The sequence below is a fragment of the Ceratotherium simum genome, chromosome 13, assembly GCF_057802395.1.
Source record: "Ceratotherium simum simum isolate JZ-2026a chromosome 13, ASM5780239v1, whole genome shotgun sequence".
Classification (NCBI taxonomy): domain Eukaryota; kingdom Metazoa; phylum Chordata; class Mammalia; order Perissodactyla; family Rhinocerotidae; genus Ceratotherium; species Ceratotherium simum.
Genome location: NC_141912.1, coordinates 57,387,138 through 57,402,412, shown reverse-complemented (window position 1 = coordinate 57,402,412; position 15,275 = coordinate 57,387,138). Strand labels below are relative to the sequence as shown.

Genomic DNA, 15,275 nt, shown 5'->3' with positions numbered 1-15,275 from the left:
ATCAGGCTTGTTGTTTTGAGCCACATGCCCAGATTGTTTCTTGAGGTAGACAGAAGTTGCTTGATAAATTAATATTCCTTGACCATCTGACACACATTTCAGTAAACTCAGATTTTGTGAATCTTTCTTACACATAGACTAGTAAATAATTTTAAAAACAAGTTCTCCTAATCTTACTCAGACCACCTAGTTTAAGATGAAATGCACAACATTGTCTTGAAAGTATTACAATTTTTCTTTCCCATGTTCCAAGCAAACATCCTCCAATATTTCCAAAGCCATACAAGCCTGCCCTTTTGAATCCAGGCTTTTAAAGGTTTAATGTCTTTCTCGGAACTTAATTTTGATGATAGTTTTATGCTATTTCGTTTCAAAAGCTGCTGCTAGCTTTCTGAGAACTTTCAACTTATTATTTTCTTTTGCTTCCGTATGCTGTAATGAGATAACATATAACAACAAAAACCAAAGAACTTGACTTCTTCAATAAAGCAAAAATTTTCTGATAGGTGAAATTTTTATACCATGCACACACTGTGGAAGGTTACATTGATGAAGTGAGAATCCAGAAATTTCTTGAAGTGGACTTTCTGTTGAAGTTTGATTGTTGCTTATGGTGAATCAGAAATTAGAAGCTGAGGTAATAACCCAAAGAAGAAGAAAATAAATTTAGTCAAGATGAAATAGACAATAGCAAAAAAAAAAAAAATTCTAATGAAAAATAACTGAAAATAAAAGAAAGCAACATATAAACAATAACCTTAATTGTTCTTCATAATCTTAATTGTCTCTTTTTTGATATAGCACACAAATAATTCACTCAGAATTTCTTCACCTAGTAAGATGACCAATATAATATGTTAACTTGTGGTTACCTAGAAATTGAAACACAGCAAGAAAAACATATTCTCTAGATTTACTATTTTGATACAGACAGATAGTTGGTTAACTCAAACAGGCCTATAGCCTTTGCAAATCTGAGGATGCTTTAGAATACGATAAATTCCCACTGCAGTTGGCTAATTAAACATTTTCACATCATCAAGAGAAATTTCTTTTCCAACCCCAATTGACAATCTGTTTTCAAGGTGAAACTCTAATGATTGATTGAGAGCTTTTCTAATACCTGATTGAGCACATGAACAAATTTTGTTTTTCCTCATGGGGTGTATATATATAACTTTTTTCCAAATATCATTTTACTCTTTCCTTGAAGGATCCTCCCTCCTTCAGAAGAAAATTTTGTTGCTATGTCCCTTTTATCCATTTGAAAAGGTTCCTTCTCCTCCCATAGACTCTAATTTTGTTTCTGTACTATCAGTAGGACTCAAGTGACTCTTGAAGGCATTATATAATGTGCTATGTTTTTTCATTTTAGAATTTCACCTGTTTACATCTACTTTTTTGTGTGTGTGTGTGTGAGAAGATCAGCCCTGAGCTAACATCCATGCTAATCCTCCTCTTTTTGCTGAGGAAGACCAGCTCTGTGCTAACATCTATTGCCAATCCTCCTCCTTTTTTTCCCCCAAAGTCCCAGTAGATAGTTGTATGTCATAGTTGCATGTATGTGGGACGCGGCCTCAGCGTGGCCAGAGAAGCAGACCATCGGTGCGCGCCCAGAATCCGAACCCGGGCCGCCAGTAGCGGAGCGCGAGCCCTTAACCGCTAAGCCACGGGGCCGGCCCTACATCTACATTTTAAGCTTCAAAGTGTAAGTGTAGTATATTAATGCATTTATGGTGACATCATTTTGGTGACATTAAAAAAGTATGAATGTGCCTTTGGTTGGCAAGTGGATGGCTGCTATTGGTCATGACTCATTATCCTGTCACAGACATGCTATTTCAACAGATTTAGAACCTCACACCGTCTATATATATAGTGCAAATCATAAATTCTTCAGTGCGCCATTTTATTTTCTTCTAAGTTGCAAGACCCTGTTATTCATAGCTAAAGAATGAGTTATACAAAGTGCACTTCATAGTTCTTCTTATTCAAGGGTTGGCAAGGTGCATTATTATTTTTCAAATTAGATTACTTGAAAGTAGTTGGTGATGGCATGAATCGTATATTTTCCTAGTATTCTTATTCTGCTTAATGCTTACATTTTCTTTTAATTTTGAAAAAACACAATAAATTTCATTTCAAATTAATTAGTCTCAGAAATTTGGAGAAATATATGATGTAACATTTTTCTTTTATAAAGAGAGAGTTTGCAAAAATGGAATATTATCCTTCAATATTTACATCACTTTATTCATAAATCCAAATTTGGCAGTGCTATCAAAATATCTTTGATTTTCCTGGGCAAATTGGAAGGGATAAATTTCATCTTAATATTATTAAGAATGGCTAGAATACAGCATAAGCAAGTCGTTATCTTGATGACTATAAGCAGTGTTCTAAATTAGACATTAAAAGAAGGACTGACCCAAAGGCTTTATTACCTTGCAGAAAAGAGATAAAGTAAATTCTAATAAGTCATCTGGACATCACCACTAGTAGTTTAACCAAAATAACTTTTAAGTGTAAACAGAGGATTAATGGAAGAACAAAGATATGTGTGACCACTTAGACTTGTGCAGTGAATAGCCATTAAATTTGATTTAAACAAAAGTGAATTTATCTCCATAATCAGAATTATCCAAATTTTTAGATCATGTCCTGCACTTTCAGTCAGATCCTATGTAAATGATCAGATCTATCTTTATTTGAAGTGATAGTACACTCATACAGAATATTTGTATACACTACTAAGACCATGACTAAAAAAGAGTGTAACTATATAGAGTTGATGGTAGGTATATCCCTTTACTGATACATATGTCAGTAAAATTTTTCAGTCCAATGATCAAAAGTAATGAAAAAAGGTTTGCCAAGGCAAAATGTAATCATATGACCCTTAATATACCACTACATCAAATTTATATGATATTTTTTCTTTTGGGGATTTTCCCTCTGGTTGTATGCATTTACTTGGCTTCAGTCTACTTTGGTCCATATAACAACATCCAAGGAATGAGTGAAAAATTTTTCAAAAGTTTACAAATTGTTTCATTGAAATCATATGAAATGATTTAATGAACAAACAGCATAATAGGTAGTAGGATATACTGGTGTGACATGTTCAACAAGTCATGGAGTGGTATAATATAATTTGGGGGTAGACTCTGATAAATTAAAGATGTGTACTATATACCCTAAAGCAACCTTACAAAAATAACAAAATAGAATTAGGTCCAATAAGCCAACCAAGGAAATAAGATAGAATCAAAAACAAATATTCATTTAAGCCAAATGTAGGAAGAAAAAGAAGTAAAAGGGAACAAATAACATATGGAACAACTAGAAAACAGTTACTGTGATAGATTTAAACCTGACCATGTGAATATTCACACCAAATCTAAACGTGTTAAACACCTCAATTAAAAGGCAGAGATTGTCAAATTGGATAAAAACGCAAATCCCAACTATGTGATACTTACAAGAAATGCACTTTAAATATAAAACACAAATAGTTAAAAGTAAAAGAATGGGGAGAGATGTGTTAACATTAATCAAAAGGAAGCTGGAGTGGCTATATTAATATCAGATAAATTTCTGATAAAAGAATATTAGCAAGGATAAAGGTGGTCATTTTTTAATGATAAAGTGGTTAATTCATCAAGAGAACATAATAATTCTAAAGTTTATGCACATAGTAACACAGCTTCAAAACTAAGGTAGGATGTCTGCTCCCACTGTTTCTATTAAACATTGTACAGGAGGTTCTAGCCGGTGCATCAGGGCAAGACTATTGAATTAAAGGCGTTTAGATTGGAAATGAAGAAGTAAAACTGTCTTTATTCACAGACAACATGATTGGCTATTGATAAAATCTGTTGGAATGTTAAAAAAAAATCAACTAAAATTAATGAATGAGTTAGCAAGATTGCAAGATAATATACAAAAGTCATTTTCTATATTCTTGCAAAAAGGAATTTAGATATTTAAATTAGGAAAACATACTATTTACAATAGCATCACAATTGAGAATTCTTAGGACTAAGCCTGACTAAAAATTTGCAAGAGCTGTGTATTGAAAATTACATTGCTGAGAGAAATTAAGGAAAATATAAATCAAGAAATATACTGTGTTTGTCGATAGAAAGACTCAATATTGTTAAGATATCAATGTCCCCAAGTTGATCTATAGATTCAACACAATCCCAATCAAAGTCCCAGCATTCTTTCATTGAGGAAAATAAACTGATTCTGAAATTCATATGGAAATGGAAAGGATCTAAAACAGGCAACACCTATTTAGAAAGTATATAGTTGGAGGGCGAACACTGTCTGATTTCAAGATGTATAAAAAACAGTAATAAAGACAGCATGGTTTTGGTGTTAAGATTGGACAAATAGATCATATTTACTATGCAATGCCAAGAAGGCCTAACCCTGAATTTTAGACTTAGCTTCAAAGATACAAAAAATTAGCTAAACTCTGGATCACTAATAGCGTTGTGTTAGCACCTCCTCTGAAACTAAACTATCTGACCTCTTATTCCAGACCCCTCACAGACTGGCTTTGTCAACTTGGGCAGGTCACCAAAGCTCTCAGTGCATCAGTTTCCCCATCTGTAAAATGGGATTAATAATAGAACTAACCTCATTGAGTTACTGACAATATAAAGTGAGTTAATATTTGTAAAGCTTTTGGAAAAGTACTTGGCACATGGTAACCTTTATGTAAGTGTTAGCTATTATTGTTATTTTATTACTATTTCTATTATAATTACTTTGATATTCAGGAAGAAGGAAGTAAACTCTCCCAGGATACCAAGAGACTGATGGACGCAAGATTAAGTAGAAGGAAAAGAATCAGTTATTAACTTAATTTGAGATTACTTGAACATTTTCTCATTTTAAAAATATTTTCACATTATTCACTAATTTACTTATTAAATAATACAGATTAAAAGCCATATGTTAAAATTCATTTGAATTGTTATACTCTAATGATTATTTTAATAACACAGTTTGTTAGGCTACTGAATTATAATTTTTTCACCATGTGTATATTATTTTTGTGTCAACTATATGTCAGTTCTTTCCTAAAACTGAAAAGAATTTTTTATCTCTGACAGAACTGAACTTTAAGGATGAAGACACAATAAGTTAATTTATTTTAAATAGACAGTAATAAATAATCCATTTTCATGTAAATCACATTTTGGTCATTGAAGATGCTCATCCACGATGGCATTTATTTTCAGTTGTTATAACTACGATGTTTCTCGTGGAACTGAGCACTAGAATTTTAGATAGATTCATTTTTAGCATTAATAAGTACTGGAATAAAGTCATGCCTTTTCATAACTTGCAGTAGGGAACAAAGTTTTAATATCAGATTTATAAGAAGCAAATTGATGTATTAAAATTAGCTATGACTTTGCCCTCTATAATTATATTACTCAAATCAAATTAATGTTCTGAACGTGCTTACACTTGGGAAGTGTTTATTTCGCCACTTATTTACCTTGTAGAAGGAAAAAGGTTAAAATTTAAAATGCTATTGAAAATTACTGTTCTAAATTAAGTTTAGAGCTGTTAAGCTCAAGATCTCTGAACATTAAACTAAATAAAGCAAATTTCAATACTGATTTCTATGAGTTTTCCTTGTGGTAAAATGCAAAAAAAAAAGGATAATCCCATTTGGTAATGGTTTTTCCATTTGTGCAACTCATGTTAAGATGTAGATATCATCTTATCAGAATATAACGTTTATGTACATTTCCTTTCATAAGATAAGTTTCTACTTCAGAGTTTTTGAAGAGGTAGTTCAGAGACAATACATGAGTAGTTTTTTCCCCTCATATAACAGTCTTATTTGTTTGAATTTTGATGATTTATGAAAAAGATAAAAAAAAAATTTCATTCCAGATTCACATTTCAACTATGGAATTTTGTGTTCATAGTTAAAATGTTAAGATACCTGTTCCTTTTGCTATTCCTTTTATAGGATTTTATTGTGTTTTGGTGGCAAGTTTGATTATTCTGCTTTGTCATTTAACCACTTCCTATCTAAAGCGGTTTGTACCTTCCTGTGAGGATTCCAGGGTGCTACTGAAAATCACCACTGTCCTGTGCCTTCAGGCACAACTTCTTATAGGTGTGGTTCATCAACTGGAAGATTAGGGAGAGGGAGCATAGTCTATATTTTGGCTTTGTTTTTGTGTCTTCTTTGGTTCATTTGCTGTAACTTATAAAATAGAAACCAGTGATGGAAAGTCAGAAGAGATTAGAGAATGAAAATTATTTGATAGAAAAAAAAACGATAAATTGGTTCCACCAACATATAGTTGTTTTCCCTTGATTGTTTTGTTGTGATTTGTTGAATATTTCTTATTTGGACATATTCTTTCAAGTAGTAAACTTTGAGTAAGTGAAACAAAGGCTCTACTCTGACTTCATATAATGTTGGAGTTGGAGACACTACCTTAGAAGTGGTAATGTTATATCAAGTCTGACACGTAATGAGAACATAGTTATGGCCACTGTTTATGGCCAGCATCCCACTGGATTGCCCAGTGGAATATCTGGCCAGTACACATCACTGATTGATCATTAACCATGCTCTCTTGGCTCTTAAGTGCTTTAAATATCCCTCTTGATCAAACATTCTCTGTTAGATATAATATGTATAATAATAATGTATACATACTATATATATAATTTATAGCATTTATATACTATAATTTAATATATATGTGTATATATTTCCTTCTCACCCAAATACTTTATTAGGCCTTTGCCAAAGCCATCAGTTATCAAGTATTTTCTGAACACTTATTATCTGGTCAATATATGGTCATATGGTCAATGCTCTTGCATTTCTGCTAGTGAAACCAGAACTAAATATTCTACACTAGCACATGGATGCAAATAACTGAGCCTCCCAAATTATTTCCAGAAGTTATTGATGCGATGAAGCTTTTTAGAATGGTTAAATTTGATCATCCACCTTATTCTACCATTAAACATATCCCTGAGTTGAAAGTTGAAATTCCCAAGTATAAGCTAAGAGAACCATTGGCAACTAAAATACTTGTGGGGAGAAAAAGTGAAAGCGAAAGAAAAGATGCTTTTTGAGAAGAGCTCCTTCGTTGTCACTATTTGTGTTCTTTCTGGGTCTGGCTGTTTAGATTAATGTGTGATTTAAAAACGTATTTGCAAGTCTGAACCCAGGTGAGGGATGACCAACTTGAGGGATTTCAAAAGAAATCGTCAATGGCACCATGTGAGCATCAATGGCACTATCTATTTTTGCTGAAACTAGAGTGAAATTATTGAAATCATCAGAGCAAGAAGGAAAATCCTCAGTTTAGCCTTCATGATTCAAGAGGGATTGCTACTTGTCCTTACCCTAAGAGAAACTCAGAAATGATTAATTCCATCTAATTTTCTGATCTGTGGATGATAGTTCTGGCCATCATCAGTAGGACTGGAAAATGTAAAGCCTTTCCCTATGTTTTCAAACACTTTACACCTAGATGGGACTCCTGTTTTTGCCGTCTGTACAGGCTCCCCAGTGTTTCTCTGAGTATCTGACTGTGACACTGGAGGCAGAGTAGGTGAGTGGGGACATAAAGCTTTTCAGAGTTTTGTCTGGAGCTCTGGAAATTGTCGCTGCACTAGGAGGAGGATCACAGGACCTTTAGATGAAAGGCTGATCGTGAACTAGACTGATGTTGATGAGCAGTTTTTATTAGAAGGTAGACTACATGGTACTGATTAAGGTGAAGAGCGGTGGAGTGTAAAAATACGGCGGCAGACGTAATCCATGCTTTGGTGTCTCTCCCACTTTTCTTCTACATCTTGTAAAGCTCAGGGGACCAGGACGTGGGTTCTAGGCTGGGCTCTAGCTGTTTCAAACTGTGTGACCTTTCACATTGTTTTTTTACAGCACTAGGTCTCAGTGTCATTATCTGTAAAAGTCAAATTGCATAAATAGGAAATTCTTCTAACTCTGTAATGTCATATGCACTCTATATGTGTATTAATCTACATTTATAGAAGCTTTAAATATCATTGAACTAGTGATGTAATAATTACTTAATTATGTAAGTTTGAAAGATGCAAAAAACAGGAAAGAATCGCTTTTAAATATGCCCCTTGTTGCATTAGCGTCAAACATGTCCAACCTTGAGTACATTTCGTGATTATGATTTGTCATAAGTGTTTCTAGTCTTCCTTGCATACATTCTAGGTGTGTTTTGCCAAGACAAAAAAAAAACCCACAGTAAGAAAACCAAGGTTGGAAAACTAAATGAGAATAGATTGCAGATATATCTTTGTGTATTATTAAGAATCTGCCTAAATGAAACCAGATTCTCATTGTTTTCTTGAAGAATGTGATTTATACAATTCATTAAGTGTATGACAGTTTCATGACCAGCTATCAAAAATAATTACATTCAAATGAAAATATTTCATGTATTATATGACTAGGCAGAAGTAAAATTTAAGACTTTTCAGTTCAGGAAAGAAGTAATTTTAGAATCCGTATTAAGTGTTGAACATGAGTTAAGAATGAGAGATTATTGAGTTAATCTTTGTTATGCTGGTAAAATTAGTGAGTTTTCATGTTACTTAAATTACAATTTTAGGTCTTGCATTACCATGTGAATTAAATTATCTTTTTTTCTCCTTTTTTCTGTCACTCATATTCTATCTAGCCAATGATGTTATAAAATGTTCAGAAGGAAACAGATACAGCAATTTTCTATGTCTGGACTTCCAGGTAACTTAGCTGTCGTTTAGTAATTCACAGAACAATTTGGAGCTTGCATTTTCACAAATTGTAGGACTCCCTTGATAAAACTAAAACCCCAATTAAAAGATTGAATTAAAAAAATCAAGCCAGAAAGTAAACCTCTTTCTATCCCTAGAAGGACATGAAGCAAGATCTTCCAGTACATTTATCCTTTATTTATGGGAAACTATAAGAAAGAAAACTAAGTACAATGGATTCTTTTTAAACATATTGAAGACTGGAAAAAATGTACGGAACTCATGAGAGTCGAGATATCACCTAAGAATTATGTGGAGAAATAAGTAATATTTATTTTATTAAAGTACATTTGCAATTAGTACACACATCATGCATTTAATCCCATGTTTTAACAATATTTTCTTAAAAATATCAATCATTAGTGTCATGTGTGTCTTGTTGCAACAATCCACTTAGTTTTTCAGATCTTTCAATCAAAACTCTGTAGCGAGACTGGCACACATCACAGCTTTGTAACCAAGGAAACAAGCACGCTGCAGCGTGGGGGAATGGGAGGTACTTTTCTCCTTCTGGTGGTTGCTAGCACCTCTCTGGCCTGCTCCTGGTTTTGGAAACTTGCTCTGCCGCTTGCTGCATCAGTGATCTTTGGTGAAGTCTTTAGTCTTTTTTTACTTATAAAAATGGAGGTATTAACAGCAGGATGATACTGTGTGAGTGGTGCCCCAGTGTCAGGCAGCGCACCGCCAACAGATAGTGCCCGCCTCGCTGAATGATTGTAAGGTGTAGACAAGATACAGTTTGTAAAGGTGCATAGAACAGGGTCTGTCCATGGGTCAGTTCATAATAAAAGTTGCATCATTATTGTTGGTGTTATGATAATCCTGAGAAGCTTGGACACTGGAAGTACAGAGGCAGCACACATGGCGTCTGTCATCAGGGACCAGGTAAAAATGACTTCATGCAGCTTCCTGGGGGGCAACTTTGAACAGAGAGAAAGGACTTGTTAGAAATGTGATGTATCTCTTGAAGCTCTCAGAAATGTTTTGGTGAGGAAGGAGGAAGACAGATTTTACTGGAGGAGCCTCAGGTATCTTGTAGGTGTTAAGTGTAGGCAAACCAGCGATTTCGGCTTCTTGCTGTTAAGATTTTTTTAACACACAGACTGGAAAAGTATGGCAGATAGCATATATTGACTCACTCGACACCCATTTCAAGCTCCTTCTCTCTAGGGCCTGAAAAGCTAAGGTGACTTTTACAGACTCCCTTGGCGCACGTGAGCTGGGTTCCTGCAATCAGACACACCACAGGAGCTCTGAGTGAAGGTGCTGTGGGTGTGGGGGCTGGATGTCCCAGCAAGAGCGGTGCTGATGGGTCTGATTTGAGGGGTTGGCTGTGGAAGAGCTTCTGGCAACCCCTTGCAAGTGTGATCAGGACCAAGTGGTGCATGGCAGTGGAAGTTTCACCCGGGGAGTCCCGCGGTGTGGTGGGCATTATTCCTGGCTGCTTGCTCCTCCCTGGTTCTCTGGCCCTTTTAGAGAACCATTGATGTAGCTAACAACTGCTTATGAATCCCTCTGTCAGTAAGCCACCTGGAATTTCAATAATGAAGAATGGTGAAATTTGTCATCTATCTACCTATCTATCTATCTATCTCTCTCTCTCTCTATCATCTATCATTTATCTTTTCTGTATAGGTATAGATATGGTTGTGTTGACAATTTAGATTGAGATACTTGTGTGATAAAAGTAATTTTCATTCAAAATGAGCACCTGATTCTTTTAGGGTTGCAATTAGTTGAATTTAGGATTAGTATTCACTGTATGTGGCTATAGCTTTTTGCTTAAATTCAAAACTACAATCCTCCCCTAAACTGAATGTGATATGTTGAAAAAAATAATTGAATGTTTAGATCATGTTTTTGTTTCTCCTTTAAACAGTTCTATTATGAAATGAATGTTTTTAACTTGAGTTATCCAGAGTATTTAAATAACTATTTTGACTTGAAAACTAGCCAATACAGGGCTGGCCTGGTGGCGTAGTGGTTAAGTGCATGCACTCTGCTGCGGGGGCCCAGGGTTTCCCGGGCGCGCACTGATGCACCACTTGTCAGGCCTTGCTGTGGCGGCGTCCCATATAAAAAATGGAGGAAGATGGGCATGGATGTTAGCCCAGGGCCCAGTCTTCCTCAGCAAAAAGAGGAGGATTGGCGACAGATATTAGCTCAGGGCTGATCTTCCTCACAAAGAAAAAAAAAAGAGAGAGAGAGAAAGAAAGAAAACTAACAAATATATCTTTAAATGAAAATAATTCATTTTTAAGTAATAGTTTTCTTTGGCACCCAATTTTTTTCTCGCTTCCTCCCTAATATGCTCCCAACCTAAACCCCATTCCTATACCATCATTATTACATTCTTCTTTGCTTATCTCTACATTTATGCAAATCTCTGTTTTCTATTTTAGTCCATTGATATTCAGCAAATGTTTCATTTGCACCTTTTAATCAATTCCTTCTGAAATTACATTAATATGTTATATTTTACACAAAAAAGTTTATTGTGTTAATCTTTAATTAAGGCTATTTATTAAATAACGTAATAGTAATAGTAACTAACATTTATTGTGTGCTTATTATATGTCAGGGACGATGCTGATAAACTTGTGTATTTACTCTAGTTTAACCCTCACAACCTTACATGAAAGGTTCCTGTTCTACACATGTGTAAACTGAGCTTTAGAAAGGTTAAGAAAGTTCACCATGGCTACCAACTAGGAAATGGTAGAACAAGTATGTGAACCTAGGCAGTATGCTTTAGAACTTTTATCCTATACTGTCTAATCTTAATAATAATAATAAAATATTAATAGCGTAGATAAATAGGCTTTGCTATGATTTTAAATTATACTAAATGCATTGTTTTGGGATCCTTCTTCCACAACACCATCCATTCATTTCTTCAGTCAATATTTATTGAGGACTTGCTGTGTTTCACTAATATTCTAGAATGTAGATGCTGGAGATATCACCTGAACCAGAAACAACTTCCCTGCTTGCACTAAATTTAATTCTATTTAGGGGTGCAGTGGGTACAAAAAAACATAGACAAGCAAGCAAATAGACAAGAAAGCATATGAGTTGTGATAAGTGCTGTATAAGTAACTGCAGTAGGGTGGTGTGACGGGAATGCTGTCGTTCGGGTAGTCAAGAAAGTCCTCTCTGAGGTTTGGCCTTGAAGAAGAAGGAGGCAGCCACATGAGCGTCAGGAGAGGAGCATTCCAGGTAGAGGGAAGAGCTCATGCAAACACCAGAAGGAAGGTACTTGCTTGGTGTGTTGAGACACTTCAGTAAGTTTTCCTTGAATGTAGTGGGTAAAGGGGGAAATGTTACAAGGTGAAGTCAAGGACATGAACAAGGATTGAGATCAAATAGGATGTCTCAGCCAGAAAGAAGAGTTTGAATTTTACTCTAAGTGAAATGGGGAGAACTTGAAATAAATCTGATTTATTTAAAAACATACTCTCTCTGTTTAGTGAAAATGTTTGTGGGTTAACAAGAGTGGAGACAGGGTAACTAGTTAGGAAACTGCTACAATGGTCTAGCATGGTAGTGAGTTGGAATAGGAGATGAGGAGAGAGAGAAGTGCACAGCTTTTGAGTATGTGTTGAGCACAGAACCTGAGGGCTTACTGATACACATGATGAGGACAGTGAGGAAGAGCGAATGATAAAGATAACTCCTGGACTCTTGTGAACAATTGCTGTCTGGTAGGGCTGTACTGATAGAGTTTAGTTTCAGGTGACTCGCCAACTTCCACATGGACATGTCAAGAATGGAGTTGTTACATGAGTCTGAAGATCTGGGTAGAAGTCAATTCCCCCGGTCAAGTCAAGAAAGCTTTATTAGTTGCCATTTTCTATTTTCTTATAATTTGTGAATACCTTCTGCCACTTTCTTCCTTTTTGTTTATGTAAATATTGCTCTAACTTTGTTTCTAGGTCATTTAAAATCTGTGCTACTCTTAGAAAAGTTTTAGCAACTTTAACTATATTTGCTGAACTCATTTTCTCATGGTACATTTGAGAAAGTTTATCAAGGGAATGCAAATAGTAAAACTAAAGCAAAGAGTAATAACGACTCATAGCTAACATTTATTGAGCACTTAGTGTGTGTCAGACATTACTGCAAGTGCTTTGAGAGGTCTCTTATCAAATTTAATCATCACAACAGTCCTAAAAATTAACTTCGAATAAAAGTAGGAACTCAAGACCATGGAGATAAAGAAGGAGCAAGGATGCTAGCCAAGAGTATTAATGGTATCATGGTCATTGAACCTAAAGTGAAACAGTTTCCTGTAATATATTTGATGTAATTCTTGTGGTCTGAAAGGAAAAAACATGCTAGTTCTTCAAGGGAGACAAACATTTTCCTGGTAGTATATAATGAAAAGATTTTCCCACATGGAATATTATTTAGGGAGCATTAGATTGCCATATTTCATTGATTTTAACATGCATATTTTTCACATTTCCACATTTCTGATAGAAATGAATGTTACAATCATGAAAAAGCAAGCAGTGGTCACGATATAGTTGTCATTATCGATGGGCTTCAAAGTTTTCAGAATGTGTGTTTGGAAGAAAGCCCTGGGGACAATAGTGAGGCACTCTTTTAAGAAGTACTGATCCATCAAATATTGTGATGGCACAGAGATCATATTGTGTGGTGGGATAGATTGCATCAATGATCCCAGTTCTTCACCCTTCTCTGTATTCACTCCCTTTACAATGTAACTTTGCAGTGCCCACCCATGGTGGGTATGTTGGCCTACCCCACGCCTTGGCACTGTGCCCTTGTTTTGACCAATGGAGAGCTAGTGTGCATGATGTAAACGGAGGCTTGAAAATGAGTTTGTTCTCTTGAACATATGCCATCAACATGAGAACATTCCTAGGGTAGCCTGCTGGAAGATGAGACACAATGCTAAAGCCAACCTCCCCTTGCCGATAGCCAGTTAACCCCCAGACGTCTAAGTAAACCTAACCGATTTCAGCAAAGCTATGTTGCCAACATCCAGCTAATTACAGATGCATGGCAACAAAGGTTTACTGTTTTATGCCTTTGAGTTTTGGGAAGTTTGTTACTCAGCAAAAGCTAACTGATACGTATGGGAAAAAAACAGATATCAGTGATTCTGAGTTGAAAAGTGATTCAGAAAATTCATGCTCTGAATGTGAAAATGTTTTAGGAATGCCTGAAGCAATTTATTTTGCTAATATTTTAATTTTTTGCATTTGCACGAGAGAATTTAATTTTTTGCATTTGCTCAAGAGAGCTATATGATTTAAACAAATCTAAGTCTAAAAAGGCTCTGTCAGTAATGTAAAATAAAATTTCTGAGGAATAAGAAAGCAATATTTTGAGGTTAAATTGCAGCATATTTTTTCTTTTTTAGTGGTGCATTAAATAGATGTGGGTCATATGATTGATAGTACCCTTGTATTACATGTAAGGACATGATTGTGTCATGTACTTGTTTATTTCATACCCTGGAAAGCAGGACCCACCTCATATATATCATTGGATTAAGCAGACCTAGCCTTGTGATTTGCACATAATTAAGTTGATAAATATTATGTAGTCTGTTCCTATAGGGCAAAACATTAATTGCTAATTAATTAGCATGCCCTCCTCGCTGTCACTATCTCTTTTCACATGGTTGAATGGACTTCACAGTTGAAGTGAAAAGTTACCAATTCTTTCATCTGCTTTTAATATAGCAGGATGATATGAGGAATAGGGAGAAGATTTTGGAGGTTGACTGAGAAATTTTTTAAATTATTTCAAGATATTGTTTATTGGACATTCAGTTTTAATGTGAATAGAAATAAATTGTCTTTGCATCTGAAAAAATCATTAGTTAAAAATGCATTCTGTCCATCATGAAATGTTTGTCATTGATTGAATGTCACTAAGCTGCATAATTGATTACTTTTGGTTTTTATTTTCATAAGCGTTGGGTTATTGATTTGTAGGGTTGATTCTTAGTATAGTGTTCATGTTTGTAATAGTGTCACTTGATTTTTCATGACATGTTTTGTCAGCATTACAGGAAGAATTATAGAATCCATTTGTACCTGGTTCATTCTGCATTCTAGGTGCTCCTTGAATTCAGCATTTATGATTCTGAACAGATGGCAGAATCCTGTTAAGATAATTTCTAATAATTTTCTTTGTACCAGCCTCGTTGTACATTTTTAGGGGGAAGTGTAAGTTATCAAAATGTTACTATCCTTATATGCCCGCTTATTATTTAATAATGAGTTCTTGATTAGAGACTACAAAGTGAAGACCTGTGTCGGTAAATCAAAGAAACATAGCTCCTTGAAATGAGAATCTGTAATAAGAGGGACACATGAGTTTATTTTTGGAATACTGGAAGTGAAGTATTTAGGCCTCAATTTTCTTTGTTTATGGGTTTTTCTTCATTATTTTTAAGAAAGTGA

General features: G+C 34.9%; 1 protein-coding gene across 6 annotated transcripts in view; it reads left to right on the top strand.

Moving 5' to 3' along the window:
* KHDRBS2 (KH RNA binding domain containing, signal transduction associated 2) overlaps window positions 1-15,275 on the top strand; it is a 564,075-nt gene that overhangs the window by 210,841 nt on the left and 337,959 nt on the right. The gene's annotated exons all lie outside the window — the stretch shown is intronic.